Genomic DNA, 26362 nt, shown 5'->3' on the forward strand with positions numbered 1-26362 from the left:
CCAGCTTGGAATATTTTTCCTAAATGGAGCAACTATTTCTTTTAATCTGCAAAGCCTGTCTTACAGTATTAGGTCTTGCCTAGTTGCTCCCTCTCTCTTTCTTTCATCTACCCTCACATCAACATGTTATTTAACTGTTTGAAGGATCCGTGAAAAGGATACATCCATGCCTATTTATCCTGCCTTGCAGGAAAAAGCAATGAATGCATAAATGATGTTACTCTATCTGCAAGTGCCATAAAGAATTGAAAAACCACTTTTCAAGTTGAATGCACTGAAATTTGATTTAAAAATCTGTAAAAATAGAATTAACCAAAGGTCTAATTCAAACCTGAGCTTAGTCTTTTTAATGATCATCTGATCATCAGAGTGGCCATGATTTCATCCACATGTTGGAAAGTTTTGAGCTAGTAGGCCTTAATTGTATTGCTGTTGCTTTCAAGTCTCTTTAAAGACTTCTCATAAAGTGTGAGAATTCAGTAATAATTTAAAAACTACCACACATCATGTGATAGAGGAATGTAGAAGTGGTCTCTCAGAGGTTTTTTTACACAAAGGATAAAAAGTATTTAGACAAGTAGGAAAAAGGGAACAGGTTACTATTTTTTTTCATTCACTTTGAAGGTTTCTCTAGTTACATCCAGTGGTAATTCAAGAAAATTATGTAATTTAAGTAAAATTAGAGAGTAAAGCTGAGCAAATGAGAGGGAGAGATTTATCTTAAAAAAAAAAAAAAAAAAAAAAAAAAAAAAGTGGTGTCAAAATAATTTCTGTGTATCACTACAAACTCTGAGGATGAACACTCATTCTAGGTAATAGGTAGCCAGAAAATATCCCATTCCTGGGTTTTCAATTCACATGTAGCAATCTGTATTGTGCTTTTTAAGATGGCCACCAGGAAGAGTGGGGAAACGTTCACCACAAGAAGAATAATTCTGAGGGATGTTATGGATATTGAAAGTGTAAAACAAGAACTTGTGGAATTCTTAGGGCTTTACTGCATACAAAACTTGGAAGCTGTAAGACAACATTGGCAGATCACTTGAAATAATAATAATAAAAGAAAATAACAAAAGTGAATTTCTGTGAACATGGACAGGCAACACAGTTTCAAAGCCTAATGATATATCCTGAAGAGTAGACTGTCATTTCAGGCAGCCTTGTACAAGCTTGTTTGGGGGCCTTGTATTTTGTCTTAATCCTAGCATGTGAAGTCTTTTTCTTAAACAGTATCTGGGATGTGAACTTTGAACATGTTTTTCTTGATTACTGTAGGACAGGTGTACAGATAAGGTTGAATAAATGCCGTGAAAATGTTGTAGTCACAAAACGGCTATAGATGTCCTAATTCCAGACACTCAGCATTATATATTAGACAGCAGCTCTGCTCAAACAGTAAAAGAACACGTCACTATATATCCCCGTCAGATTAAAAAACTAATTTGAAAAGATTAATGTATTCCATTCCTGTTAGCCTGAATCAGATACCGCTGTGCCTACAGCAGCACTGCCTCCTGATTATTGAATTTTTATGGCCTTGTAATTAATTGCAGATTCCCTGTTTTGTTCTATTTCTTTTTCTCTGACATTTTAATTTCAACAAAAAGCAGCGGTCTCCATGCAGCCTCTCTCAGGAGATCCTAATGGCCTATAAAACAAAATGACTTATAGATATGGCACCCACTTCAGTTGGCTAGCGATTGTTCGAAACCTTGCTGATCATGCGGAATTTAATTTTTTCCCTTCCTCTACTGTACTTATTTCTTGTCTATTAAATTGCAGCTCCAGTGTCCTGACTAACAAATGGATGTAACAGAGTGCCACCCTTCCATAATACATTACTGTTGCCACATGCAAATTTTTTCTTAAAAAATTGCAGTTCATTTTATCTAATTATAAATGAATAAATGACTCCTGCATATGAATAGAATATTGTCCTTGACTCTGCATGTGAGAATTTTACGTTCTGGTAAATCACTTGGATTTATTATAAATTTAAAGAATCAAATGTGTTTTAGATTCATTTTGCATTTCCTCCCTCCTTTTCCATCTCCCAAAAATACTGGAATGTGCAAAAGTGATTTATTTCTGTGCTGTGGAAAGGCATGCTAGCATGACTCACCATCTCCCAGTGAAACTCCTGGAGCTACTGAAGGCAAGTAGTAGTGAATTATTATTATTTATATTACAGCAGTGTCTTGAGATCAGAACCCCATTTTTCTAGGCACTGTACCAACACATAATAAAAGATCATCTTTGCCTGAAAGAGTTTATAATCAGATGAAAGCATCATCAAAGAGAGGGCAGAGTGTGGACTGTATCTGGAAGGGTGGAAAGGATGGTGAAGAGCAGCAGTGTTGGGGTGTAAGAAGACCATGGACGAGGCTGAGGCTGGGCTGGGGTTGCTCTGGCCTTGGGGAAGGGCAGGGATGGCAGGAACCCATGATTGCCAGACTGCATTCCACAAATAGTGCCACAGGCTGCTGCAAGCATTTTCTGTAGTCTGTTCTGTCTGCATCTTGCCTGCGTGGAGCTGGGTCAGTAGGTCTTAGTCTTCTACCTTCTGGGTTATCATAGCTGTCCAGGAACACACCAATGAGAAGACAACATCCTCTCTGCAGAGAAGTGGCTGTCAAAATGAGGGGGAGGGAGGGAAGGTGAGATGGCTGCTGCAGTGGGAGGGCTGAGAGCTATTGATGAAGAGATAGTATTTCAGCCAGCAAATGCAACTGGTAGTTGAACCGCAGCAACTCCAACCTTGACACTGGATGTGAAACCAGCATGCAAATCACACTGCAGTAGCCATGCACTGCTAAAAGCAAGTTTGATTTTAGATTAGTTTAACTCTCTTTCTGCAGACACACCTGCCTTGTGACTACACCCAAGCATTGCAGTGGGGCAGCAACCTCTGAGATTGCTGCTTGGGGTAAAGGGCTGATGTATCCAGGCAGGTGTATAGCACCTTCCTAGGCTTGGAAGCCAAAGGCAAGACCATGGAGGGCAACAAGCAGAGTGATGAGGAGTGACTGATACAATTCACTGTGCATTGTCTTGCATGCTTATCTAAATGGTAGCTCTTTAGATGTTGGATGATGCTGGCTGTGCGCTCCTGGTTCCTTTCCCACACTAGAAATACCTACAGGATGCAATAATAAAAATGAATAGGTTTGGAGTCCTATTTGCTCTTTCTTTGAGCTTCCTAACTGTAAAATGCAGGCAGTAATCCTCTCATAGCTATTGTAAAACTATGAAGAGCATTATTGGCAAGGCTGGAAGCTTTATGTATTTCTAAGAGCAACTAGGTGTTCTCAGCCATGTTTTCTTTCTTACAGTGTGAGAATAAACAAAATCCCCAACCAAGAAGTCCCCAACTTCTAAAATGGACAATCAAGACAAATCAGTCTTTGCAAACAGTACAATAATCTTTGCACTACTGCTGTGATTGCTTTTCACAATTGGCACGAAATACCTGAGTTGCAGGTACCATTCATCTTGTCAAGAAGAAATGCCTGTTGCATCCTCCTCTTACCCTGACCACACCTGCTTGTCCTGGTGTCCTTTATCAGGTGTGTCTCACCTGGGTTGCATAGATGCTGAGCAGTGTCAGGAGCTTTGCTGTTTGAGATGTCCCCCACTGGGGTGTGATATTAATGTGCATGAGAAAAATATATTCAAGAGATTGCCTGATCTGTCTCAGCAAGAACCCAAAGAAGCTGTTCTGTTTTGAATTTCGTTGTAACCTAGGGTAATATCTTGTCCAAATAAATGTTTTCTTACTTGAGGGCTAGGGAGATGGAAGCTACTTTCATGGTATGCTTAAATGGATTCTAACAAGGGAACTAGAAAATGTGCTTGTACCAGCTGGAATATCCTTACTGTGTGCTGGCAGTCACTTGCCAGTGGGGACAGCACTTGTGGAGGGGGAGTCAGGCAGCTTTTGTTTTCAGGCTGGTATAGTGAAAAGTTGAAATCTGCTCCAGTGATGTCAGTGGGGGTAGTTTTTCAGTGCAAGTTTTGTCCTTTTCTCTTTATGACTGATTAATTACAGGAGGTTTTAGTGTCTGAAACTCCGGGTAGAACTTCATAGCGTGGTGTGGCCTCTAAGTAGCCTGGACTGTAGGGGACATCCTGGCAGTCTTTTTCTGTCTTGTACTGAGGGAGGAACAGTGTTCGAGAAGACTTCTACTCTGTTACTCATATCCTGTTTAGCTTTGTGTTTCATTTTATCAACCTCTGTGGTATTGTAGTTCTTGTCTGTGTCATGTCATCTTCACCTTTCTTTTTCTAGGCCCCAAACTTCTGATTTCCTGTGGTTAGTCAGCTGAGCCTTTAGGGCTGAGTGAAGGCATCACCAGTGTCTGTGTGCATGCAACTCTGTGCATTTACCCACTGAAGTTGCTTACAGAGCTGGATCTGGAGCAGTTATGTTAAGAGGCACCCAGTCTATGAGGAGAGGCAGCGCTACATGGTATGAGTCACCAGACAAATGCATGGCATCTGAGCCTTGATATTTTCTACTTATTTTTTTTAGCGCAAAGGATACACATAAAGTACTTGTTTTGAGTTTGTAGAGGTTCTTTCTGTACTGAAAAGATTACCCTTAGAAGACAGTTTGCTTGGGCTTGGATACCAAGCTCAACTGAATAGTTTAAATGAGATACTTCTCTATTTATGTATTGCCTCACAGCCAGAGGCATAGAAATACTGTAGTTATGTTTGCTTCTGGCTGTTTGGATTTTAAGAAATGCTTTATCTTCTGTTGTCATTTTATCAGGCTTTGGTTTTGCTGTTTGGTACTAAGCGTGTGCAGAATAGATTATAGCATCTGCAGAAAAGGAAAAATACAAAGGCAGGCTGGTGGATTGGGAGCTCCCTGGCTGTGGCCGCGTGAGATGTTGCCAGAAGGCCTAAAGTAGGAATGTGCTGCAGAACTGAGCAGATGAAAAATGTTTCTGGATCTATAAAGCTTTCATCCCAGGGTGCACTTAAACATCAGTTATTTATCTGTGCGGTTCACAGTAGAAGTTTTAGCATACCGAGCTGTTTTAACCAGACCAGAACAGATATCTAAAGGATTGCATTGCATGGAAGACAACATAACCACTGGTTATACTTGTGACTAGTAAAATCTAGGTTTTAGTGTTGACTACTTCATATTTTTTTCTATTGAAGATAGGAATTTTTTTCAGTTGTTTTGATATTTCCTTCTCACGCTCTTTGCTTTTCAATCAAGTTCAACAACCATCATAATCATCACAGTTAGGAAGTACTTTGGTGTCTGCTGATTTGTCTCATTTTACCAAGAGTAATTGCTCCTCCTTTACTTTTCTCTTTAAAAATAAATATGTTTTAAATCCATCATTTTAGTTCAAGATTTGGTATATTTTTAATCAGTTTTAAGTAACTCAGCTAACCTTTGCTTATGAAAGCAAGAAATCCCAGTGCAGTTTCTGCAGTAAAGGTAATGGTGCGATTAAGTTCAGGAGAAAAGTGAGGCTAAAAAGTGTAAAAAAGAGCAATTTGGGGAAAATGAGGCATAACTTCGCTTAGCTGTTAATATCTGGACCAAATGCTTGGTGGCTCTGGATTTAGGTATTCTGAGAACACATGCATTTTGTTTTGTTTTGTTTTGTCATGGTATCCTACAGGATGTGCAGAATGCTTTCGTTTACCGAAAAACTGACATGTGGAAGCCTTTAGAAGATGTTTCAATGTAGACTTACTGAGAGCAGAGTATTTCAAACACAGGAGACAGGCTGAAAGGAAGTGAAGTAGCAGTAGGACAGGTTTTCGTGTGGGTTCTCAGCTGGTCTAAGAGCTGTAGCCCTACCTGAGTTGTTAAAGTTGTGGATCTGCTCTGTAAATATGAAGGAGAGAACACAATATGTGACACATGATAAAAGATTGGACTGTGTAAGAAAGAACAGGGTGATGGCTAAGGGAAGAACACAGGAATCAAAACTTCAGCCTTCAGATTTATTGCCTAAATGAAAAATTGAAATATATCTAAATTAAGGGTGAGAAAGCTTATGAAGTGTTTCCTCCTAAATGCTGTAACTGAAAAGTGTACGGTTCTAAGTAGTTGACTTTGTATTTACTGGTAACGAACAAGTGTGTTGTGTAAGTTCCTTCCAAGAGGACACATACTGGAGATGAGCTACAGAATTAGAAACAGTTATTACAGTGAGTATGTCCTAAAGTTCACAGATTCCTAATGCCTGAGCAGGTGTTTCCTTTCTGCAGCATGTTATGCTGTTGTTTAGATTCATGCAGATCTAGAACAGTAATTTCCAGGTCACGGCTGTTAACCTGGTATAAGCAAAAGCAGACTGGGTGCTCCCTGTGAGAGTAGTTCTTAGTTTTCAAGCTAACCAGACTTGCCTTTGCATTGTTTTCTAAATGTGGAGAGTTTAAACTTGGGAAGTTGTTTCTAGCTTATGGTGCGGGTTAATGATGCTGAAAAAGACTGACCTTGTTTAATTTGAGTATGTTACCTTAACACTTCATATACAGCCTTTCATCTGACTGATTTTATTTCTGTATAAATTCTGGATGGTGCTATTTTTCCTAGTGTAAAGGGTATGCAAGTAAATTTCAAAAGATAAATGAGCCTTTGTACTCCAATATAATTTCTCTACAATCCTATGTCTTATTTATAAGTCTGGAAAATAGACAAAATGGTGATGTTTTGGCTCGCAGAGACTTCAGAGTGTATAAATAACATATATTATTGCATATAAATTATTTTGGAGTGCAGATGCTCATTCATCTTTTGAAATTTATCTGCATAGTTTAGCGTTTTCATCCACAAATGCCTGAAACCAATCTGGCACCCAGAAGAAATGCCATGTCTCTGTGCCATGCAAATGGCTCTAAAGGAAATGCCCCTTTGGGAGTTGACTAGAACATACGCTGCTTGCCACCACACCCACAAATGTGAATTTTTTCTGTCGAGAGACTGAGTGTAGGTTCTCTTGATATTTATTAATCTCCGCATTACCTACCTACTTTCCATTCATCAGAATCCCTTCAGGCAGAAGACGCAAGCATCCTTTGTGCTCCCTGGTGGCTGAAAGGTGCAAGTTTGTGAACAACCCCTGTGGTATTTTCTGCTATTACTTTGCTGCTTGGGTTTGTTGGTTCGCTCTCCAGATAAGAGCTGGAGACTTGCTAAAAGAAGATTGAAGTCTTATAGTAGCTTTGCTGTGCCAAAATGTAGAAAGTGTGTTTGTGAATGCTTTGCACAGGGGTGGCACTGGGAGGTCCAGTAGGAAAAATGAGGATGGATGCAAGAAGCATAGACAGTGAGTGGTACCCTCCCTTCTGTTGATGGTTAGGAGCCCCTGGTATGCATTAACTGCTGTAAAGACCAGTTCTGGCCTTATCGATACAGGTGGAGCATAAATATTGGGAAATCCCTCTAGGTAACAGGAATAGGACCAAAGTAATGTCTCATGTGGAAGATGAGAAAAATGTAGAGTTGATGAGAGCAGTGGGTTCCCAAATCCTACTCTCCACCTAGATATGCCCATCCCTGCTGACCCTACACAAGTTGCCTAAGAATCATGTTCTGCCCTCTCTCATGGAGTTTGAGGGTGAGGCTCTTTCAGGAATCCCAAGGTACTGTCTTTAGGCCCTTCACTTTTCTTAGAAGTCTGGCTTGAAGTGACTTTCCAAGATCACGTAGCTTATAAATAATGAGGATGGAACTTGAGGTCTTCACTTTCAGCCTTAGTGTTTTCCAGCACAGAAAACACTGCCTTATGATTTCTGCTGTTTTTGCTAGTGCAGTCCATCAATACTAGTGATCCAAAACCCCCACACGAGGCAGAACAATGTAATTGCTCAGGAAATGCATCTCCCCAAGTAAACCCTGTGGACTATGTATGCTCTATCTTGTTCTTGAATACTATAAGTGCAGATGTGAGAGAGTTTTATTGATTCTTATGCACTCCCCAGTACACAGCTCTATTAATAACAAATGCAACAGTATGTTATAAATACTCAGAACACCAATGCGTTAGCATAAAAACAGCAATAAATTCTCATCCTTCGTAAAAATGAAAAATCCCTAATAGCACGTTCTGCAATTTGCCCACACAGAGAGCAATCAAGAACCATACCTAATATAAAGGTGCTACTGCGAGTAGCCAGAACATACAGGATAATTTCAATTTGCTTTTTGAGGAGCTGATCTTTGAAGAGGTCCCTAATGAGACTCTGCTTGGCTCAGAAAAACCTAAAAAATTGCAACCGCTTGGCACTGCACTTCACCTGTACTGTTAGCGTACCAAGTAGGAACCAGTGGTTAGGGCTATCTTAATAGGCTTATTCTGTTCTCCTTTCATGTTAAGATCTGGAAGTTTTCTTGTAGCCACATAATGAGATGTCCGTTAAAAAAGATAGACATTTGCCTGAACGTGAAATGTGCAGTTTAACACTAATTTCTGTAAGAGACTGGTTTTGGACAGGGGACATGAAATATACTTTAATGTAATGACCAAGTGACAAACAGGTTGGGAGGTTTTGCACACTTTTGTCTGTATATCTGTTTCATCATGTGCTCAATGTTTTCCAGTCTGAAGTGCCAAGCTTTTCCTGTGTCTCTGTGTGTCTGAGCATGACGCTGCTCTCACTCAGGTCTGAAGTACAGCATTTTGGCTTTGATATGTACAGTAGATTCATCCAGGCAGAGCAGTCTAAGAGCTGAACCAAGCACATCTGCTGTGTGTCTCAGGATAATGTTCCCTGGGATGCTTGCTGGCAGAGTGGACACCGTACAGTGACAATGGTACCTGACTGATTCTCCTGGTGTTTCTGGAGTACTGCTTTCCGTACCTGTTCTTCTGAAGATGTGAAATGTGTTAACTTTGGTCATTGGGTGCTATCTGGTTTTCTTTGTGTATCCCGGCCTGCGACTGAGACCTTGGGGGATGGCCATTACACAATTAAAAAACAGTTACATGTAGTTATTTGGGCTCAGACTTACTTAGTTCCTTTGAAATTGATGACATGGAGATGACAGCAGTGCTAGGGATACTGGTCTGATGTGTATTTATTTTCTGTGTACTCTGAATTTAGCTTTCTCGGTGCCATACACATACATTCTCCATCAAGATGTGTCCTCACCAAGGAGAGATTTTGGGATCTTTGGTATTCTTTATTGATTTATTAAACCCTTTTTCTATTTGTTAGATTAACTTATTTACAAGGAAAAAAAATCTGTTTATTAGAAGCTGTGTAAATGGATGATAACATTATACCTTCACACTATGTCATGCCACTGTACCTAAAAACGCTGGAGATGCACAGCCAATTTCTGCAATTACATGTCAAGGTGCAAGTACTAATGGAGCAGTTTTAATAAAAAAAACTGGGAACAGACCCTGTCTGAGGTCCTCTGAATAAGCATTTAGATCAAAGAAGCAGGGAGGCAATTTTCTCCATTTTCTGGGTTTACTAAACAAGTGGAACAGATAGACTCATGAGCTGTTCTTTAACCAATGAGAAGTTGCACCAAATGAGTCAAGGAAGGGCTTTATTACTACTTTGCTGGCAATAGCACTCTATGTACTTAAAGTTATGTGAGTGGAAACCTAATTCCCACAGGGAAGTAATGTACTCTAAACTATAGTGTGTACTTGAATTGCTGTTGTATAAAAATGTTGCGCTAGGATTACAGGAGCTAAGGATCCCTTGTGCCATGAATGAAACCCAAGAGGAAATACGTAAATACAAATAATTCCAGCTGCAAGCATACTATTTAAATGGAAATCTGGGTTTAGTTTTATTTTGCGTCTTACTGACCACAATTACTACTACAGTAGTTTCTACAGCTCAAACAGTTGCATTTCTGGTACAACACGCATTAGTCCTTAGTATGAAGTTCTTTAAAGGGGAGTAATAATTTCTTTTTTAATAAGTATTTTAATGTAGAAATAGAATGATCAATATTTGTGTCAAGCCAATTTCTTTAGCACAGGTGTTAGCTTAAATCAGCATTTGACTTACACTATATCTGATGGCATTCTGTGACAGAAAAAGCACTCTGCTCAGGTTGAAACTATTACTTGGTAGTTTTTGAGAGATACCATGGCGGACGTTGTAGATGCAAACAGGCAGTGTTGTGGAGGCATTCCTGGACATGCTTAATGTACACCAGCAGTGTTTAGTATGGTACCATGCAGAATTGTCCATGGATACTTCAGTTTCAAGAGTTAATGTCCTGCTTACTATAAGTCCACATTCCAAATTAATCAAAGTTTTCAAAAAGGACTTATAAATAAAGGGTGTTAGAACTCAGCTAAGGATATTGTAAAGCACAATCCTTTATTGTGTGTGATAAAACACTTTTAAAAACAGCTCACAATTCACTGTTGTATTTCTAAGAAATTTTGCATGTTTCAAAAACCAGAATATGTGAGACTAAAATTCACCAGTGACACAAATTGTGGGATTTTTCTGGATGTGTTACCAACCATGTAATACGGATGATAGCTAGGGGCAAGTCTCACATCCGTATTTCTATGTATCAGTTGCATTTGTAAGTTTGACAGTGGATAGAAAGGGGAAACCAGGTGTGAAATGACTAAAGGCATTGATTCCTATTTGTAAAATATTGGCTACCCGTAAGTAATTTCTGTATTTGTGAATGCAAAATAAAAGATTTTGCAGAAGAGGTAAAAAGGTTTTTGTCTGTAGCTAAAAAAATCTTTGCCTTTCCCTTTGTCTTCTCAGACCTTCCTGAGATTTTCATAGAGACTTTTACCACCCACTATCCAGCCTTTTATCAAGCTGACTTCAACAGTCGTGTGGGTGCCTAACTTGCTGCATTATGTTGATAGTGCTTTGCTGTCTTGCTACAGTTAGGTGAACGTTTTCTGTGGACCTACTTGAATGTGTTAGAGATAGCAATCTTAAGTACAGCAGTTCATCTGCATGCGCTGTGCTGCCCTATAAAGCAGGCTTTATACATGGCTTTATCAAGAGAAGACTGCACGCAGACTGATCCAGCTGGCCCAGTGTACTCAAATGGGGTGGGAGGAAAAGTTGGTCTGTACTTTTATTTATTTTTCAGCCTGTGTGTTCTGGAAGTTGTTGCCTAGTAGGGCTTTACTGAAAAAAAGTCATCGTGTAATTAATAACATGTGAGAGAAGGTTGGATCACTTGGGTGTCTCTGGAGATAGGGGAAATTATTCTGAGCTGGATCTCCACATGCCATTCATGGGGTTGTACTGCACTGCTGTCACTAGTAAGTTTGTCATCTTTGTTTTTTCTCTTTACCTCCCAGTTTCTGTCATCTTTATTTGATAACATGAGTCTTTTATACATCCTGATAGAGGAAATATTTCTTTGTATTTCCAACAGTAGAAGAGAAAGTGGCTTGCTGGCACATTGACTGTGCAGTCTCTCACATCCTGGTTTATAACGTACCTTTTGTCAGTTTGCTAGTCTTTGATTCTGCATCTGGGCAGAATCAGCATTCATTTTGCACTTCTGAATGAGGTGAGATAGTCTTTTTGGGTATGGCAGTGCTGTCAAAGGATCTGCAGCAAAGGGCCTTGGATTATCAGTCTTTAATTTGTTCTTATCAACCTGTTAGAGTGTCTTGGTGATAGTTATCGATGATTTTGACAAGCTAGCATCCATGACTCTTCAGGCTGCTTTTTGGGCACTGTAGAAAAGCAATGAAATGTATATTTTTACCTTCCCTAGTCTAATTCAAATATCACTGCAAAATGTATATCGCAGTAAACTTTAGCCTATCAGACAGTCATTGCAGTGTTAAAGCCCTCTGGGTGAGTAAAAGAAATTGCAACAAAAGAGATTGAAACTCAGCAATAATATGTGACAATGGTTATGATGACTTTGCAATACAAATACTTTCCTCTTTTAAGGAGCTATAAACTGTATCAATATAATGACTGTGTTGTCTCCCTACTCGTCTTCTTGCACAGCTCAGATTAAAGGCCACACAAAAAAGCAGCACAGGATTAAAGCCAAAATACTGTTTATAAAAAATAATCCTTCTCAAGTTTGCCTGAGTCCATGTTCTATTAATTTAACAGTCCTAAAATGTTTTGTGGTATGCACCATGCTTCTAAACCGTGTAAAGGGAGATGCTCCCTCAGGCTTTCATGGAAATTATGTTTATAGTACATGCTCCTGTTTTCTTCTCATTCCCTTAAGCAGAAAGGTCCGCACTGGTACATTTTCACTGGCAAAAACGTATACATCATTTAAGTCATTACAGGTCGACTGCTCATTTGTTACAATAAACTATATCATCCTCACTAGGAGGCCAAAGAGAGCCTGTAGCCATGAATATACATCTTCCGAGGGTAACTCAATTCAAAGCAGCAGCGTGCCATGGTAAAGTATTACTTAATTTATACTGCTAATGTTTAACATTGATTCTGTGTGGGAAAATAAAGCCCAACGCATTTTGAGAACCTACATCATTAAGGTTTAATAATTTAGACCTAGTTCGTGTGATAATGAATTTACTGACAACTAAAGTGCAGTTTCAGTACTTACATTTCTAGAAATACTGACTCCAAGACTAGGTTCTCTAGGCAGGAATTGTATATTATAGAATTGTTTGTATAATTTACCAGTCCTCACTCTCTTAAACCACCATGAAAAATATATCCTTAAATATGTTTACTAACTGGCACAATGTGATGCTGCTTTTACTCCATACATCTGGTAAGCTATATGCTTCTAATAAGATCTGATAGGGTATTTGTATTTCAAAAAGCTTATTAATTGATGGAAGCTGCTTAGCATTTTTAAATTGCAGCGAAAAGCAAGACCTTGTTGTGGTCCCAAGCACTGTACTCGGCTGCCATGAGCTAAGCAGCAGTGTATTGGGAGGAGCCAGCTGTTAAGCATCTGCTCCCTATCCTGCTCAGGGCTGCTATACAACTATTGTGTCTGCTGGTATCACTGCAGAAACTATTTGACAAATGGCATGCAGGTCATTTCCGAAGCTCTAGGAGGGGGAGGGGTTATTTATTTTTTAAATCTGACATAGCAGGCAGTCCCTCTGCCTCCCTCTGACCTTCCTGTGTCACTGCTCAGGCTGCAGCCATCTTCTACTGCCCCTGTGGGTGCCTTATATCAATCAGGCTTCCTTTCAAATGGCTAAAATAATGGGTGTCCTCCACGCGTCCGAATGTGTCAAGGCTTCTGCAGTATAACTTGAGGCAGGAGTCAGGGGCATGCTGCACCTTGTGGGAGGTACTTACTCAGCAGCTTGCTGGATTTGGCCTCATTGCAGGATGTCTCTGAATACCCTTTGTGTATTCTCCTTAATTGCTTTGTATGGTGCTGTTGTTTGAGAAATGAAGGGGGCCTGGCCATTCTGTAGCAGAGCTTTCCTAAACTTCCCTCTATTCTGGGTGTACATGTCTGGGGGTGTGCGAGGGGATTGCTGCTGTTTCAAGCTTCAGTAAGGCTTGGATCTGTGGTAGTCCATCACCTCCTTGGAAGTTTATAGCTCAAAACCCATTATAGCCTGCAACCGTGAACTGGCGGCTATTGCCTGACAGTGTTTTGAATCAGATTGGAGAGAGAGTGCTGACACTGGGTTCCACAGAGGGGTAGTTATAATCTTCCATGCTATTCAGAGAATTCAGTGTCTAATGCCTAAGAATTTCCAGATGCTTAAAAAAGTTAGCATTCTTGTTTTCTGAGTTAACAAAGTACCTGACTGTTCCGGTGCTGTCCAGGAGAGGGCAGTTTGCAATTATACAGAATGGACAATTATTCTCAGTTCCTTTAGTTATCTCTATTAATATTAGCTAGCTGATCCATATTAGGAAAAATTCAAGTAATTTCATTGCGCAGTTCTGCATTTCTTCAAAGATATTCCTGACTTCTGCTTAGGAATAGTAGAAGGTAGGGCAGGTATGTAGGTTTGTAGGCTGTACAATTGTTTCTCTGCTTCTTCCTTTTATCTGGGCCCAGTGCAAGTTAATTCATCTCCTAACACATAAATTTCATCACAGTTTTCTTTTTATTTCTTGTGTAATTGCAGTATTAGAGTTTTCAGCTCTTGGCTAGAACACCGTCCCAGCATGTGTTTAGCTTGATGGGATTTGAGCCGTGGTTCTAACAGCAATGTAAATTATTAAAATAGGAGTTTAAAAGAACATCTCACAGTCTTGGAAAAAAAAAAAAAAAAAAAAAAAAAAAGAAGCCTGTTCACAGGAATCTTCTGTTCTTCATTTGTGGGTCGATCAATTCTTGATTCAATTCTTGATTCTTGATCACTCAAAGAATCTTGAGACAAATGTTACCAAAGGTGAAATGCTGCCCTCCGTGGCTTGCATGCCATTCATGCTAAAATGCCAGCTAATTGTATTCTAGCATTACTGTCCCATTAGAAATTAGAAAAAATGGGCATTACTTTGCCCGTTAGAAAATGAGATGCTGTTACAGGAAACATATTTTTAATGCTAATAGATGCCCACAGATGAATTACTATATCTGTTGTTGTTTACTGAGTTCTGGTTCTTTAGCAGACAGTACAGTCATTGCTGTTTAAGGTGAAGCAGTAGTGTTCCGGTAGCCTGGAAAAAAGACATTTTCCAAACCAAACACCGTATGCTTTTCTCTGCTCTCCATGTGATGCAAGGTGTCAGTTATACACTGTTGTCCTGATCATTCAGGTTCTCTCTCTCTTTCTAAAAACAGGTTTTGTGCAACATCTTTCACCTTGTAGAATTTTCTTTCCTTTTAAATTTTGTTGAAATTCCCTTCCTCACTCCCACACTATTACAATTTGTATTTTCTACTTAAATCTAAACTCTCTTAGAGCTTTTGTTTCATTCTCCTGACTCGCCTGTTCCCATTCCCTTTGTAATGCAGTTTCTTAAGTCTAATATATGCCTAGCATCAATGTAATGAAGGGTAGGTACCCTTGTGACTTTAACTGCCTGCAGTACCATGGCTGTACTTTCACTGCTAGGAGCTAGTGATTCAGGTAAGCCTTTTGTCCATATTAGCTTGCACAACAGTCATATGTACTTTCTGCCTTCCACCACTAATTATTGTTAGGTAAGTGATTAATATCTACTTTGCTTCATTTCCTAACACAAACTTGGCAATTCTAGTGTATCAGCTGTCTAGAAGAAGTGTATTTCTTTCTGTGAGCCCAAAAGACAAAATGACGTTGGAGCTGACTAGAAGCTGTGGTTGGATGAATGTTGCTGAATTTCCTTGGAATGCTTGAAAAGATTACTCTTTCCGCAGTACATAAGCCCTTAAATGCAATGGGGATTTCCAAGTGTCTGGGCCTCAGCTGCTGTCACTTATGGTTTGGTCCTTGTTGTAGAACATCAGGCTATCAGCACTGTTGGGTGAAAAAGTAACAATGCATTTGCTTCTCCCATTTGGACTGTTCTGGGTAGGGTGGTGCTCCTTGCTGGTACTTAGATCACTAATGTGCTTAGTCTGCTGCTGAAGGCACAGACCGTATTAATGTCTCATTTTTAGTATGTACTGGAAGCTGGTCCTCTGAATGTTAAGATAATTCATCTTTGGAGAAAGGTAGTGTGGGAGATGTGAGCTGTTAGGTTTCTCACTGAGTACCAGTGATTGTAACAGATGTTGCTGATGTGGGGATAAATGTTTTACCTTTCTTGCAGCATTTGCTTCCTGATACTACTGGCAGCTGCTTTGTGACTAGTTAACAAGTGAGCCCTAGACATCTTGTTAGAACTGATCAAGTATCATTACTAAGTACAGGATTTCAAAAGAGAAAAATCATACATTTATTTCAGCTAATCTTATACATGAAATGAATGTGCTTTCATAATGTTACACAATGTAACCATAATAACACAGCCAAGATGGTAAATTCATTTTAATTCCACAAAATTCATAATTGGTGACATTGCCAGTGGGAGCAATTGATCTCTGCTTTGCATTTGTTCTTGACTGTTTCCACTTCAGTGAATTAAAAGAATTGGGCTGTTGGGACCCCACCCTCTTCATGTTCATACAGCATATTATGCAAGAGCATCGCCTTCAGAAAATTGCTTGTAATAGACAATGCCTGCATTAAATAAAAAAGGCAATAGTCCCTGGCCTGACTTGGTATTTTAATCCTTTTCATGTTTTTATTATACCTTATGCCTTTCTGTTATGTGTTAGAACTAAGGAACAGGTGTAATTCAGTGCAGCTAAATTACATTATTTGAAATTAATGAGTTCTGTGTTTATTCTTGTAAATTAATACAGTTCCTAATAAATCAAAAGTGAATGTGCACGTCTGTGTGTTTGCCTGCGTATTGCCTCTGTGGGGATAATTAACATCTTGTGACAGTGAAGTCATATGTCAGATCTGAGATCTCATTGCCAGCCTAGCGCAAATGATGTTGCTAGTGACCTATATCATGACTTTATTGATGCAGTACAAGTTCACTCGTTCAAGATATTCAAATCACAGTCTCGACACTTTACTAAAGAAACCTCAGAGGTAGTTAATAGCTTAGGATGTAACATAATATGTTTTGGAGTATGTATGGCTACTGTCTAACTTATTTTTCTTAATGTTGTGATTTTTCGTTAAAAACAAATGAGTACCCAAACATTTCCTTTTTCTCATCTTCACTTTGATGCTTGGACTTTCTGTTCATGTTGAATGTGGACTTCTGTGCACTACTGAAGTTTTCTTGATTAGGAATACTTCATATGGCATACATGAAATCCATTCCTCTGGCTCTATATTTCTGCTTCCAAAAATTGTCACTTAAATCTTCAAATATAATTTTATGCAGCTTAATGGTAGCAGGCCAGATTCTGGTCTCAGGTCAGATGAAATCAAGAGCAGTTTTGAAACCTGTGAAGTTGAGCTTCCTCTTCAGTTGTTCAACTGAATCTGAATGCTTTTAATGTAATACAGTTATTTGTATCATAGCGATTTCTTGGGCATCTGCAGTCAGTCTCTCCCATTTGTGGAAGGATGGAAACTGTATTTTCGTTTTAAATTAGCTCATTCATTTTCTTCTTTCCCTTTCTAGAGTCTTTTTAAGAGTGGTGTTACTGCACTCATTACTGTGGACATCCATTGACTTCTCTGCTTCTAAAGGCTTAATTTGTTTCTCCATGTAAAATGAATAAAGTCTGTTGGGTATCATCAGCTGTGCCCTACATGCACCAGGCTACAATTAGATCATGATCAAATATCCTAAAGCAGGTGGATTGTGGCCTGGATCCTTAGAAGTGGAAGTCTGCCAGCTTTCATCTTTCAGGTCTCTTTCCAGCTATTTGGGGGATGCAGAAATAATTGGTAATGCTCTTTGCTAGCCCTTTCCTTTTTAGAGAACTTTCGTCTTTAGAGAAAAGATACCCCCACAAATATCTTTTGACAAAACCTAAGTTCTACAGTAAGTCTTTGAATGATGTCCTGGCACGCAGACAGTGTTGCCTTTGTAGTTCTAGTGCCAGAACAAAGTGCCGTTCTTTACTGGGAAAGTGTATAGCAGCATGAAGTTGGTTTCCTTTGGAAATCAGAAATAGGGATTCCTGCTGTTGGACTTGAGTAGTTTTATCTGGAAATAGCGTATTTTTTTGTTGTATCTCCATATGGTGTATGTGAACCATTAGATTTGTGGTAGTTTCTTGGACTGTGAAATCTGGCACTCAGATGATTGAGGCTCCCATGTGGAAGTCCTGCTGATGTGAAGCATGTCCTTCAGTGGCCTCATAGGGGTTTTCTCTCCTGAATCAGGACCTCAGTATTTTATTCAAAGCCAGAGACCATCATTGTTCAAGTATAAGACAGAGCCCAAGTGCTGTGGCTCCTAATTGTCCTCTGTTTTTTAAGAACAGCAAAACTGTTAGGTGTAATTTCTCTCTGCTTCATAATGATTAATCTCTTCTAGGTTTCTAGTTTCACTCTACGGAAAATAATGTGTCGGGAGAAATCCCTACTTTTTCTTTTTCTTCCCTCTCCCTGTGGACTCTGCAGCATTTTCTCCTCTCCAACCCATGAAAATGAAGTGCCTGATGATTTCACATGAGGCTTTTTTGATTGTTATTCCTTCTAGGCCTTCCAGCTAGTATACTCTTTGCAAATGCTGCCTGCTTCCAGGCTGTATCAGTTTAAGAATGAAGAATTAGCACTTCCTAGCTGAAAAAGACAACTTTTGTAGTTTCAATTAAAGGAATTACTGGGATTAGGAAGACAAAGGCCCACTTTTGAAATCAGCTTTAGCAGCATTTATGAGGATCAAGTGATCACTTCAAGTTTCTCATTTTCTTCTAGCTGGCTGCCTCTCATGCTCTGAAAATGTGCTGTTTGTACTGAGACTGGAAAGTTGCATTCAGGCTATAGATGGTTGGTGAAATGAATCTGATCATATAGTTTGGGAAATGTATATGTGCCTGTTATCCTTTGCAGCTGCCTCCAATAGTGTTCTCAGAGTTTTGTTTGAATTTTAAATGAACTATTATTACTTTTAAATGAAATGTAGTGTGAGCGAATGATTTTGTAGAGCCAAGGTAACTCTTCCAGTGCCTGCATCCTTTGCTATAACAGCTCTCTTTACTCAGATTAGCAGTGTCAGCATCCGGTAGATGCTAAGTTAAAGAAAACAGTCTGGTTAGTGCATGGAACTGGGAAAATCCATTTCTCAGGCTAAAAGCTGATTCCTGTAAGATGGGCACATACCCTTCACATGTTAGGAAGCTCCAGTGCAGACCTGCATCTTGCATGTGCTTGTCTCTTCTGCACCATTTTATCTAATCCTCCAAGAAGCAGGCTAAGTGGATGTGATTTAAGAATAGCACAGGGTAGGTCTGTTCAGGCTTGCAACCCTGAAGAGGCTGATCTTGCATTTAAAAGGATAGCAGAATCAACAAACACCCTCCCCCTCCCTGCCAAGCTTCCTTCAGCCTGCTATTGATCACAGCTGGAAGACCCAATGTCAAGAAAGCAGTGTGACAGGCTGGTTTCTGGCTCTTCTTTGCTACAGTTTAAGCCTGATACTACCTCTGCCTACATGAGGGCTCATGGGCCCCCACAGCAGTTTTGGCAGGCTGTCATGTCTACTTGTGCTAGTGGTTCAATTTCACAGACAGTATCACTAAACTCAAACACTGCAGTGTGATTTGGCCTGAGAGAACGGAAGGTAATGGGATGGGTGAGATGTGGACATGCTCTCCTCTGCTGACTTTTCCTCAGTGTCATAAAGCCTGGGCAGCTGCTTGTGAACCTCGAAAAGTTAGCACTGGGAGCAGTGGCTGGAGTCAGGTGTGACTGTATAGCCCTAACCTGGAATAAGGCAGTGGCATATCCTTGATGTGCCCATTCCTCTAGACCTGCTCAGGGGACACGTAAGTCATCCTCAGATGATCAGAGTGAATACACTAATGTGGTGCACAGTTACTAGTGCTTTACTTCATTTGTGCAGGTTGCTTAGCACTTTGCTGTCTTAATAAGGATCAGATTATATACAGCGCGTGCTGCTGCTGCTTTCCTTCCAGAGGAAGAGTGTGTGTGTTTTCCATATACTTATTTTGAAAATTGTTCTCTTTCCTGACAGAAAATGGTGAATGCAGAATCTTTGCTGTTTTCTTTTAAGTTTTTTTCCTCTCTCACAGTTTCTCCCATAACGCATAACCATGACCAACACTACTGCAAACAGAATTCCTGACTGTCCCGATAAGCTGGCATTAAGTTATTAAGACTCATTGCTCGCATGAACAATCTAAGGTACGTCTTAATGAAGCATTTTTAAAAGGAGGGAAAGACGGGAATCATTAGTAACCAGGAAATGGTAAAGCTTTCAAAAAAGAGCATGTGTGTGTGCTCCTGTGCACGTATTTAATATTTTGCAAACTGGAGGTGTCCTCATTTTTATATTAATATTTCTACATGCCATTACAGAAAGAAAGTGCAAGGGTAAAATATCTCTGTTTTTCAAAATGATTTGCAACCTCAGGACCTCTTAAGCTGCAGGCTGATGGATCTTAACTTTGTGACACTTAACATGGCACTCCCAGGGAAACGTGTTGTGTAATGCTTTAATCATTAATTACCATCATTCATCATGCAGCCCTCCTTTTAATGTCCATTAGCATCATGTGCCACTCATGAATGCCTGTAAATGTATAAATGTGCTGGTAATCCCACTGAGTAGGTTTACATTAACTGTAAATTATCTTCTTGACCAGTTGGTTGGCCTTCCTGGCTGATGGAGTTGTCTTATTTTGTAACATTAGCAATGAGTTTGGGAAATGAGATATGTACAAAATATGTGCAGGTCTGTCTTAAAAGCTAGGATGAGCTGGTGCTGGGGATACGTTGTGAAGTGTTAGCTCAGTTGTGCCAGCAGGCATCAATGTCTTTTTGAGACAAAAACCTACAGTCTGTGATCCACATGGCAGCGATCTTGTAGAGATCGCCTAACACTTACCAGCTCCGCATACTTCAAGTCCATTTAACATCCCACAACTGTTTAAAAAAAAATCCAAACAAATCTAGACAAGCTGCTAGAAGGGAGGAAAAAAAAAAAAGGAAAACAAATGAAAATAGTTAAATGCAAACAAGTAAAAGGGACCTTTGACCACAGCAGCTTTTAAATGCAAAGAGTATGCATGTGCCCGTTCTTTAGCTGTGTGCTTCTTCTAGAGTGAGCATAATGTGGGCGCACTCAATTTCTAGGAACTTAAAGTGGTTTTGGTGGGAACAACATTATGTTCTGTATTGTTGCATTAATGATTCATGTGAAACATGAAAATCAAAATATAACACTTGACTACATTCCATTAGGGAGCAGTTAAAGAAGTTGGGGCAGAAACAAATACAGAAGCATCAGTTTATGTTGCATAGAAAACATTTAATGTGAAACATTGGTCACTTCATACCAACAATCATTTTCTTGCATTAGTGCCAATGAGTTCGTCTGCTATACAGTTCAAAACTGAACAGTCTTAAAGTTCATCTCCCAGCACATACAGAAGTACTTTCATGTAGGGGAGGTCATGCAAGATGCATTTTGCTGGTTGAAACTGGATTTGACAGCTCACCAAGCAGCGAAATGTTTTTAGTGCAGTTTTTGCTGGCTGTCTTTGCTGGTTAGATGGAATTTGGCCTTTTCAGGATGCACTGTGGTCACAAAAGTATAGATTTTGATTTCTCATACAAACGTGAAAGGAATTTACAGGGCATTTTAAATTATTTTATTAACCGTGTTTTCACGAGTGATGTTTCTGTGTTCTCTTTGTTTTCATCGGGAGTACTTGGTTTTGTTGATGGCCTGTAGGTGTGAGGCTGGTCTACTGTGCAGCAGCAATTTTATGTTGATATAGTTCCATTTTGTTTGTTTGGGTTTTTTTTGCTTGTTCAGCATGGGGTTTCACATGGAGCTCCACTAATAGGCTGTCTCTTGGCAATCATCAAATCTGTCCGTGCTGAAGATGTTCATGAGACCTCTGATCAGCGAGAGGAACCGGGTAAGAGTTCTACTGAATTAGATATGGGTTTACTTGAAAAACATTTGTTGCATTGGTTAGGTCTTCTATTCTTAGTAAGATTCTTGCTAGTGGAGCCAGTTTTTCTACATGGATAGCATGAGCAGGTTTCTTCATATGCAGCTTGGGGCACCAGTACCATAGAAGGAATCTGTTTGCTTAGATGAACTCCTAGGAGATTTGAAGTCCAAGCTCCACCATTATTTCTGTGCTTTTTGACAATCCCATTAGTGTGGCTGAGTGCTGGGGAAAGGAGAGAATTACTCTTTCATCAGGTACGGAAGGAAAGTTGTGCAAAATGACCTCTGCAAGAGCAGAAAGCTTAAATCTCCTACACTTGATGTGGCAACTGTTACTATTGTTAAATTCACTCACAGGAGGGGAATGCACAGTTTTTATCTGGGCTGCAGGACAGCAACTGCTCTATTCGCAGAAGGCAGAATTTCCCTTTGAGGTAGAACTGCTGAATTTGTTGTTTTTCAGCACATGTGGGACACAGATCATTCACAGATCACTCTTCCCTATCAGCTTTAGGATGTAGTTAATGCTGAGATTTTTGTCACCTGTTGTGGTACATCCCTGCAGATGCATCCCCTCCAAAACACAGAATCTGGAGCAGTAGCTGGAAGTGGCCATGGCAAAACTGATGCTTGCTTATTTTTTTTCTCTGTAAGAACTGTGCAGTCTGGTGAACTAACGATCTTCCCACCCACAACATATGGTACAAATCCACTGTCTAGTGGGCATGCTACAAGGGAATCACTTTCCTTGGGTACAGATTAGAGACTTCAGTTCAAACCTGCACTGCCAAGAAGTGCAAACAATTTCCCAAGTGTTATGTTAGTCATCTAACCTAGGGATAGAAAGATCCAACAGTGAATTATGATGCTACCCAAATTATAGTTTTTCAGTTGAAAGCATAAGTAGGACCAGGGGATTGGGTCAACAATTACCTTAGGAAAGGAAAAATACCTGGAGTGTTCAACAGATGTCCTGACTATTGCCTTCTGGGAGAGAGCAATCCTTCCGCTTCTCTTTAACAGACTCTTGCTATTTGTTCATGCTTCTCTGGGGGCTTATTTGGTGGTTCTGGAAATATTTTAAAAGACATTTAAAGGGAATTGACAAATGCTTGACCTGTTTGAGTGTCCATGAACTGATTTAAATTATAGTGGTATCCTTTACATGCAACCCGGAGGCCTGCATTTTAAAGCCAGGGAGGACTGTAGGAATGTTAAACCCCTTTGTGTTGGAGTCCAACACATGTTCTGTTTGCATGAAGCATAAGGGTGAGAGAGCAATGGAGTTATGTAGAAGTTTTGGATAGATCCTTCTTGATGGAGAAGCTCAGGAACGAGCAAAGATTTGCAATAAATATAGTGTAGCCTGCCACTGGGTTCCTGCTGTTTGATATGTCACCTTCCCTGCCACCTGAATGTGTCTGCTTGGAGGGGTTGCTGAAGGGAAGAGGGGCACTACCTGTGCATACATAGGAAAAGCAACGTTACTGTGTTCTATACTGCTACTGGTTAGGTTGAGGTATTTGGACTGTGTTTGTCTCCCTGCTCCTAGATCATATTTGGCCCTATATTACACTGGCTTATTCACATTTTTTTAAGCTTTTGTTAAGTATTCACTCTTCTTCCTTTATCTGCAGATATATATCCTTGTGTATCTAAGGTGCTATCAACACCTTAAGACAACACTTTCTTCAGTGTTGTCTGCTCTACTTTTGCCTTCTCTAGCCACGACGCCTCCTGAGCCTCTATTATTTCTTCGCTATTCCCATCCATACCTACTCTTCAGTTTTAAGTGTCTCTGGAGCTTGACAAGGGATGTTATCTTAACTCTTTCTGGGTAGTAGGTCTCATTACATTGGTGGACTTCCATGGGAGAATTATAGCAGTGTTTTCACAGTGATTTCCATTTCCGTCCAGCTTAGCTTCTCTTTTTATTTAGTTCATGGGAAAATCTAACTTATTGTAAAAACTAAACCTGGCGTTGCCTGATAGCAGTCCTTTTCATCTTAGTTGAGCTATTTCTTCTGTGTAAGTTGAAGAACAAACCTTGTGTTCATCAGAGATTGGTGCAGACTGCAGCCACTCCCTTAGAAGCACAAGATAAACTTGTCCAAGTGTGACTACCTGCAGTTAATGTGATAAGTTTAAACTTAAGCATCAAAGTTTCCTGATTTATTTTTTTAAGAATATTTGAGCAATCCAAAGCGAATGGGAACTGTTTATCTCAGGAAATCAGGACACTTTCACTCATTTCTCCAGGTAAGAACTGAGGCATTTGTATTTTACATTTCTATGTTTTGTAAATGCTGACTATTGTGTATAGCGTTCTGTCTCCATTGATAACAACATTAAAAAAAAACCAACAGGATTCCCTCTCACTCCCATCCTCCATTCTCCTGAAAACAAAAGCCTCATGTAACGTTTCCCATGTCTGAACTGACTCTGCATTGCTGAACTTCTTCCCTTCCTGCTAACAATGAGAGCCATGACTCAATGGAGCAAAATGCCACAAGATAAAATTTCTGTGGTAGGCTGCTATAATTGATCAGTCTCTAACGTCCATACTGTTCAAGAGAGTATGATAGGATTATTATCTCAGACTGACCTAAGCTGTAAACTTCTCAGATATGCCCTCAAAATTTAAGTTCCTTTTACTTCTTGAAGCCATTGAGCAGAACCATTTCTGAGATGCTCTTTTCCTCCTTAGTACTTGACCCAAAGCTTTCTAATGTGAAAAATATTTGTCTTTTTTTTTTTCTTTTCTCCGACTTCAGCTGTAACAACACTGGGTGTTTGCTTGGCTTGGGTGGGAAGGTGGAAAATTCTTCCAAAATTTAGAAACAGAGAGCTTTCTGATGTGTGCAGTAATCTTAAGGCAGTAAATTCTTTTTATTTGATTTTAAATGCATAATTTAGTATACAATATAAAAATGTATCCAAGGGGGAAATGAATTTTTTTTAATAACATGCTTCCCAAGGCGAGTGGCAAAACGTGCGTGTTGATGGGAAAGGGAGGGGAAAAATTTATATCCTCAAGGCATGACTTGTGGTTTTGAATAAAATTGAGATTGGTGCTGCTGTTGGCTTAGTTTATGCTAGGCAGAGATGGGTTATACTGTTCACTGGGAATTCAAACACAGGCAAATTAGGTTCACTTATAAGACTTGGATGGTGCATGTGTTTAGCCATCAGCTCACACTGCTGGAGTTACCGACTTCTCTGCAGCCCAGAAAACATCTATGTTTTGATGATAACTTTTTGCTTCTTTTGGAAATTGTGGGGTCCTGATTCTGCCATCCTTCTACGTGTAAACCATCCTTCTAGTTCCAGTGAGGTTCCTTGCGTCATCTGGGTGTAGTATAATAAAGATGATAATTTCTCCGTTTGAAGGTGTTTGCTAGGCTATATTAAAGCTCTCAGACGTAGGTCCAAATGGCAGTGATAAAGAATCACTTGTCTCCAACATCAAACGGATTTATTGAGAAAAAATAAATTATTAGTTTAAACCTCTGCTTGTACATCTTTTTTGAGGAGGAATCAGTTGTTTATGTTCTGTCCTGTTTAGTGTCTGCAAAAGAAAGAGTTTTATTGCACCAAGGTTCAATTCACATGGCTGTTTGCTTTTTTTTAATAGAGGCATTTTTAAACTCATTTAATGCAAACTCAGGTGGTCAGCTTGATTTTAGCTTGAGTTATACTCATTTAATCTGAGTCAGTAAATAGAATACTGTTTTGAAAGAGCGTGTTTGCAAGACATTTGTCCTGTGAAAAGAGTCGCACAAGAGTCTGCATTGTCTGAACTTCAGAGACTTGAAATCTGGATATGTCTAGAACTTGTGCGCTTCCATCAAGCAGCATCCATCTGTTGTCTAATTCTTCTCTAAAAATTGCTGTAGTATATAGACCACAGAATAAAAAGAGTCTTAAACTTCCTGTTCATGGAACCAAAAAGGAGTTCAATTGCATTCTTTCTTGGAAAGTGATGAGTATGAGAATGTTACAGCACCTGATTTCTGCAGTGCAACCTGTCTTAAATCAATAGCATTTTGGAGTTCCATGAAGGCTAGAGACGTGTAGCTCATCTTCTGGTGCCTTCTCCATCATGCACCACAGTTGGGGAAAATTGCAGCCTTTATGAACTTAAGAAGGAATTGTGCTGTGGGATGGTTCTTACCTAAACAAGTTAAAATGCAATAGCCTCTGATGTTATTGATCCTGTGACTGAATGCAGGATTTTAAAATAAAAAGAACAAATGGTGAAAATCAGGGTTCAAGTCAAGGCCTCCCTACAGGGAGGTTTTGGGTCTGAAGAGCCAGTGAAACTGTGCCTGGTGTAAAGGTGATTTCCCCAGAGATTATAGCCCACACATAGATGTGGGAAGAATGAGATGCAAGTGAGTCACACTGCCTTTTTGCTGCTCTTAACTGCGAAATGGTCTCACAGGACATCACAGCAGTTCTTTGCATTGCCTGGAGCTGCTCTGTTTGCTCTGGGGCCTCAGTTGGTGCTGTGCTTGGAGTGAGGGACAGAGTAGGTGGCAGCCACCTCCTCCTGATCCACTGCCTGCAATGGGCCCAGCTCATCCCAGCAGTGAAGACCCTACAGCTAGCCCTGCCCCTCTACCCTATGTCATGGGGTGCAAATGCCTGCTGCTTTTAATAGAAAGCAAATTAGCCCATGGGCAAACATTCTGTAATATTTAGGGTAATACTTATTTGCTTGTGAAATGTGGCTAAGGTAATAGTTTCAGTTTCTTCCCTGTTGTATTATTGGACTTTCTTACAGGTTTTTCTATATTGCTGCAGAGGTATTACAGGCCATATACCAGATGTGTAGCTTCAATCTGCAGTGCTG

At 39.8% G+C, this 26362-nt stretch overlaps 1 long non-coding RNA gene across 1 annotated transcript in view; it reads left to right on the plus strand.

Annotated features, from left to right (window-relative positions):
* The first annotated feature begins 4403 nt into the window (after positions 1 to 4403).
* LOC122160130 overlaps positions 4404 to 26362 on the plus strand; it is a 61002-nt gene continuing 39043 nt past the window's right edge. Inside the window, exon 1 of the long non-coding RNA XR_006168738.1 lies at positions 4404 to 4468. This is a non-coding gene — a long non-coding RNA (uncharacterized LOC122160130). The remainder of the gene's footprint in view (positions 4469 to 26362) is intronic.

This window comes from Centrocercus urophasianus, unplaced genomic scaffold (assembly GCF_019232065.1).
Source record: "Centrocercus urophasianus isolate 14NV4802_14NV808 unplaced genomic scaffold, USGS_Curo_1.0 seq_17, whole genome shotgun sequence".
Taxonomy (NCBI): Eukaryota; Metazoa; Chordata; class Aves; order Galliformes; family Phasianidae; genus Centrocercus; species Centrocercus urophasianus.